The sequence below is a fragment of the Rutidosis leptorrhynchoides genome, chromosome 7, assembly GCF_046630445.1.
Source record: "Rutidosis leptorrhynchoides isolate AG116_Rl617_1_P2 chromosome 7, CSIRO_AGI_Rlap_v1, whole genome shotgun sequence".
In the NCBI taxonomy this organism is placed as follows: Eukaryota; Viridiplantae; Streptophyta; class Magnoliopsida; order Asterales; family Asteraceae; genus Rutidosis; species Rutidosis leptorrhynchoides.
The window spans coordinates 40008636-40015682 of NC_092339.1; positions in this window are offsets into that span (position 1 = coordinate 40008636).

Sequence of the window (7047 nt, forward strand, 5' to 3'; positions counted from 1 at the left end):
AAATTTTTTTAACGGGTAGGTAATACCCGAGAGATATATAAATTCACAATTAATATGATTATATTCTTCGACTCTGATTCAACAATCATCAACTATACTCACTACCTTCACAATAATATACATTCTTTCATAGAAATCAAAACAACCATTCTCATCCAAATTTGATTACGACAAAAAGAAATCCAAGTCAAGACTTAACAGAAGACATCACTCTTAGGACTCTTACATCTTTCAAAACTATACTTTGACTTCAAAACTATGCTAGAACATCATTCGATTCTTTGAACCCAGAAAAATATTTGTATCATTCAAAGTCCTAAAACATCATATGTATATTAACAATTACAATCTATGATCAAACCCTTCGAAATTCCTGAAGACACTTCAAATAATGGACAATCGAGATGATGATCCAACCACACATTACCCACAGTCTTGCACCTGAAAAGCTCTCGAAACCAAGGACATAATTTAACATGTATCCGCGTTAAATCTTTTAGCATTTATTATCAAAAATAACTTTGCGATTCCTTTTCAAAATAGCAAATTTTGTCACAGTTTCAGCAAGTCAACCTCGACTTTCCATTCGAAGTAGCCTTATTATAACCTGTAATACATACGATTACCCTTTTGTTACAGGGAACCTTTTATATTCCACGACATTATCAGCAGATGTACCAGCAACTCGTTACCCCTTTGGCGGAATCAACAATTGGTATTTTGAAATCTCGCAGCATTTCTATTTCGGTAGTTATATATATATATATATATATACAACGTCTATCCCCAAGAATTACATATTTCAAATGTGAAGTTTCTGAAAAATGCTCCAGTCTACGAATTAGTGCTATTAAGTTTTGGAAAAGACTGATAAAGTGGTAAAGACAGTAGACAACAATTACGGTCAAAAGTTTGACAATAAAGAATAATAGATTGGAAAAGCTCGAACGAAAAATTTGGTACAGGAAAACGGATTGAGCAAAGTATAAAGGAGGTCGTGGACAAATCACAATGACGAAATCTACCTTCAAAGGATTCAAATGATTCAGTGTCTGCTGAAACCGTTAGTAAGAACCTTACTCCTTATTCTAAACCTTCACAGACAGATTTTCCGCGTCATTCCCTGATCTTAGATATTCTAAGATATCATCGTATTTTTCATTATAAATATCTCCGATATTCCTGAAGATATATTCCCAACTATCCTCATCAATAATCATTTATCTCTTCACAATATTTGGGTTACAACATAAAAGAAACTGTGTTAGTTTCTAAATTCTAAAAAATTCGAGTTTAAAATATGAATGTTTTGAAGTAGTGTTGGAAACTAAAGCACGAATTAGTATAATATAATGACACTTGATCAACGTGATTATATTACAGTAATTCATGCTGAGTTTCTAAATGGAACATAATGATTCACAGATCATAACGTCTTCATGTGCCATGTTACACAACTCTTACATTCTACCCAATCTCCAAACATATTAAGAACATATCTCCTTGATAATTCTAGCTTTTCGGACATTCTGGTAACTTACCAAATCAAGATCGTGCAATTACTATTTCCTTCTTAGAACATTAACTATGTTTATTTCAAAATCCATACCTACGAATTCCGGACCATTATTCGCTTGACTCGAAGTCGGGAAGAGGAAACAGAAGTATGGAACTGTTGAATATAAAAGAAAATATAAAGCTCGATAACAACAAATAAATTACAAACCGTGTATATCAATACGTATTGCAACGTAAAGGCACGGGAGAATTAACAATACTATAACCCCAAGGTAATAGTAGAAATAAATAAAATCCTCCGGAGGTAGATGAAAAAGAAGAATTACAGAGATGAAAGTTAAGAGTATATCCAGGATCAGTACTGGATGAATCATACTGATAAATGTTTTAAAGTATGAATTGAGGGAGGAAGAATAGAAGGTATGAGTTGTAAGGAAATGAAGGGAGGTGGATTTATAGTAAAAGATCCGACAGAGCAATCAAAATAGATGATCGCATTTAAAGCGGATTCTAATTTCCTTGATTATCGAAGAATCAAATCTCATTATGAAGATTTTACTCCAAATCTCTTGAACTTGGAAATCAATCCTATCTACGTCAAAAGATATGACGAATCTATACCTACTCATTTCACCCTTTGGTGATAGCCTCACTCGTACTCTTCACAAAAATCAAATTGCTTTATCAATATTACTTGATGATAATAAAACTCTAATTTCCAACTCGTATACGTCATGAAAACATAGTTATTGTCAGCCATGACCATCCCATTCAAATTTCGGGACGAAATTTATTTAACGGGTAGGTACTGTAACGACCCGGATTTTTCCAATCATTTTATACTTATGAGATTAATATTTACATAAATTAAACCTTACCAACATGATAAACAATCCAAATTGTTGAGACTTGTGTTTTTGAAAAGAGTTTTACACAACGTTTGACCGTCCAATTTGACCGATGATATCACGAACTATATAACATACGATAATTATATGTTTGTGTATATATATGTATTTATATATATTTAACATGATCTAAGGATCGTTTAACATCTCATTGTGTACTAATGACAATGAGTTATAAGTATATTTTGAAACTACTAACTTAAGTTTTCAAAACGATAACTATACGTAACATTCTTTGATATATATACTTATAACCTATAATGCTTATATATGTATCGTATATATAATGTATTTAATCACTTTTTAAGGACTTAAATACATAAAACAATATAAGTATATTCACAAAAGATAGCTATATTTGAATTCTCATTCCGTTTCCTCAAGATTTCTATACGTATATCTAGGGTATATGTACCCGTATCATACCCAGCTTCTATATGTATTTACTATTGATATATACACATCAAATCAACATCCTAATCAACATTATTACTGCCCTAGATATGAGGTAACTAGGATTTGTCAAGTAGCATGAATTATTAGTAAGAAAACAAAATTAGGAATCCTTTTCTTTCTTTATAAACTAAAAACGTTTTTATGAATGAACACCATTTCTTCACTCCATTTTCTCATACCTACACCCTCATTTCTCTCTTAAAATACTCCTAACTTCATACTAGATCATCTCCAAGCATTTTCCCCATCATTTAGCTTCAATTACAAGCCTTAAACACCATAAAAAAACTCTTTCAAGAACATATCAAAATAACCACCCATTTGAAGAAGTATACTTCCAACCTTTTGATCTAACTCCACCACTCTTTGATTCCAAAATTTTTTCTTATCTCTTATAGTAACTTTGTCCAAGTAACTTGAGGTAGTAACCTTGTTCATAATCTTGTTCGATTCATAATTATATAGCTATCTTATTTTATGTTGTAAAATTTTAACAACAAGAACATAGTTTGAATGATTTCAAACTTGTTTGCAAACTAAATAGATCCTTCTAACTTAACTTTTAAAACACTTCAAGACCTGTAATATATCATAATGATATGCTAACTTAACAAGATATAACTTGGTATTACAAAGAACACCTTAAAAACTGAATCTACATCGTCGGAGTTCAACCGGGGGCTGTTTTGGGTTGGATAATTAAAAACCATCTTGAACTTTGAATTGGAAGTTCATGTTCTGGAAAAATGATATTTCTTATGAATATGTTAACACATAAAAATTTCATGGTTTAACTCAAAGTGTAAGTATTTTTAGAAAAATGATCATTAAATGTTGTTTTTATGATGGAAAATGATCACTTTCATAAGTTTTACCAAAGTTTGACCTATAACCTGTGATTTTGAATACAAACTAAGGTATTTTCAGTTCATATTCTTAAAATTTGACTCGATCCAAGGAAGTGGCAAGTTGAACTAACAAAAACGGAGTTGTGATGAAGAAACTACGACTAAAACAAGATTGGGTATCCGAAGCTAGTTTAGCTACGAAAATATTTGGAGATAAAGTAAATTAATCATATCTTTTCTAATTAATATGATATTTTATATATAATTACTTATGATTTGATTTTATGTATTTCAGGACCACTCGTAAACAACACGAGAAGATTAATCATAAGACCTCATGATTGTACGCAACACGTCATTTGACAACACGGTACTTTATGTACGCAACACGTCATTTGACAACATGGTACCATGGGTCGAGATTAATTCTGATCAATACGAATACGATGGGGTCTTTATTTATTTTATTGAGCAACTAATTGTGGATCACTAACATCGGACTGCTAACTACGGACTAAGAAAATATTAAAAGTATTAAAAGTATATATATATATATATAAATATATATATATATATATATATATATATATATATAAATATAAATATATATATAAATATATATATATATATATATATATATATATATATATATATATATATATATATATATATATATATATATATATATATATATATATATATATATATAACGATTACTTGAAAAGAAAATATGTTGATATATTATATATATATATATATATATATATATATGGTTAGGTTCGTGATATCTATCGGAGACCAAGTCGAGTTAAATACCTTCAAGGCAAAAGTGAGTATATAGTCCCACTTTTAAACTCTAAATATTTCGGGATGAGAATACATGCATTTTATGATTTACGTTATGGACACAAGTGAAAAAAAAATATATTCTACGTTGAGTTGTACCATTGGCATACTTCCCTGTAGCTTGGTAACTACTATTTACATGTGGTATTGTAAACGCGAATCCTGTTGATAGATCTATCGGGCCTGACAACCCCAACTCGACTGGACGACCAGTATTCAACGGTTGCACAGTACTTCGTTTCGGTGACTACATTTGGTACAGTGTAGTGAGATTTCATAATAAAGGGAATATGCGATGTTGATTAAATGTTAAGTATGGTTATCAAGTGCTCAACCACTTAGAATATTTTTATTAAAACGTTTATGTATATGAAATCTTGTGGTCTATATTTATAACGCTGCTAGCATTAAACCTATATCTCACCAACTTTATGTTGACGTTTAAAGCATGTTTATTCTCAGGTTCCTAGAAGTCTTCCGCTGTTTGAATATATGTTAGAGAAACCATGTGCATGGAGTCATACATGTTTTATTCGAGGAAGCATTGCATTCACAAAATCATCACCGTGTATTTATTTTGACTGCATTGTCAACGGAAGTATTCTTGTAAACTGTTATTTACGATGATTCTCTATATGTAGAAATCATCAGATGTCGAAAACATTGAATTTTAAATATTCATTTATGGTATATCTTTTCAAAAGAATGCAATGTTTATAAAACGTATCATATAGAGGTTAAATGCCTCGCGATGTACTCATATGTTATTGTATTCATCCCTATAGATTGGGTCGGGTCGTTTCAATCCATGACTTTATGTGTACATAAATATAATGATATAGATATTGATATTCATATTCAGTAACTTTTCCTCGAACACTTTGAAATCAATTCATTTTTTTTGTTGTTGTTGTACTACTACTCCATGAAACCCACATCTCATTCTCTTATCTTATTTAGCCAACTTTCTATCACCACTATATTCTATCTAATTCTATATATATCTATGTACTAACATAGACTTACATATACAAATCTTGAAAACACCACCTTGATCTACTCTGTGTAATTGACAAACTAAACCCACTTGTGTTCAATTTCCTTTCTCCTTGTTTCGGTTGAAATCACTCGAACCACATCATCACCGGTTCATCACCCGACAACCATCACTCACTTCCACTTTGATAAACCGCCATCACCCACACAAATAGCCACCACCACCCGGCCATCATCACCATTCTACCACCCTACACCATTTAAGACCACCATAGAACCACCTTCGAACCACCTTTCTTCTCCTTGGTTACCAACCCGACACACTCTCTACCACTTGAAAACACCACACCAACCATCTCTATTTGAAACCATACCACCATCATAAATCGAAACCCACCACAACTCATCAATTATCACCACTTAACCACCACCGTATGCCTCTTTTTGCTGCTACTGGATTCGTCATTTTTAACCATCACCTACAACAATTAAAACGTTATTGCTACTGCATTCTTCCTTCTGCTATTCTTCTTTCTTCTCGAAGCTAAATAGCTGCTGTTGCAGCTGAACCATTCTGCTGCTATACGGTTTTTTTTTTTTAAAAAAAAAAGTGTAACATTGAACGATGGGTTGTAGAAGAATAATACAACAAGAGAAAAGGGACAAGATGATACACGATAATGGTACTTTGTGATAGTGGTGACCCTTATACTGTTTCTGTTTTGGTTCATGCTATGGGCCGTAACATTCACTCAACCACTTGCGTTTTTCTTTTAGGTATTATATATATTAGCAAAATCATTATAATATTATTATTAGGATTAGTGAAAACCATGATGATAATATAATTATGGTCGTTATAATTAATTACAAAGGAAAAAGATGATGTTTATAGCTCGATAACGATGATAAAGATATAAAGATTCGATAGATGATGATGGTGATATTATAAGATGGTGACCGAGAGAGTATTAGGATTATGATTTCGTGATTTGATGATGATGATAACGATGATGTTTACGTATGATGAAGATGATAGTTAGGATAATGATGATGATGTCTGATCGAATGATGATGATGAATCAATGAAGAAGAAGAAACAGTTAAGATCTAGGTTATATGTTTTATTTCCCTGAATATAAACAGAAAGAAACAGATAGAGTAATGGCTAAGGGGTGTGTTGGGGTAAAGAGAGGTCACAGGTTCGAAACTAGTCGGATGCATATATAGGTATATTTTTTTTTTACAAAAGCTGACTGGGCTGTTATGTTATTACTTGGGCCGTGAGAATTAAGTCAGTTATTGGGCCGAAAACATTTAGTCACTGATGGGCCGAGATCCAAGTAATTAAGTTGGGCCATGAATAAATTGGGACGAGACAGAGAATAAATTAAATAAATTATGAAACGGATATAAGTCAGAAAAGCAGTTACAAAAGAGTGGTGAGGGGTATTGCGGGTGAGCGGGAGGTCACG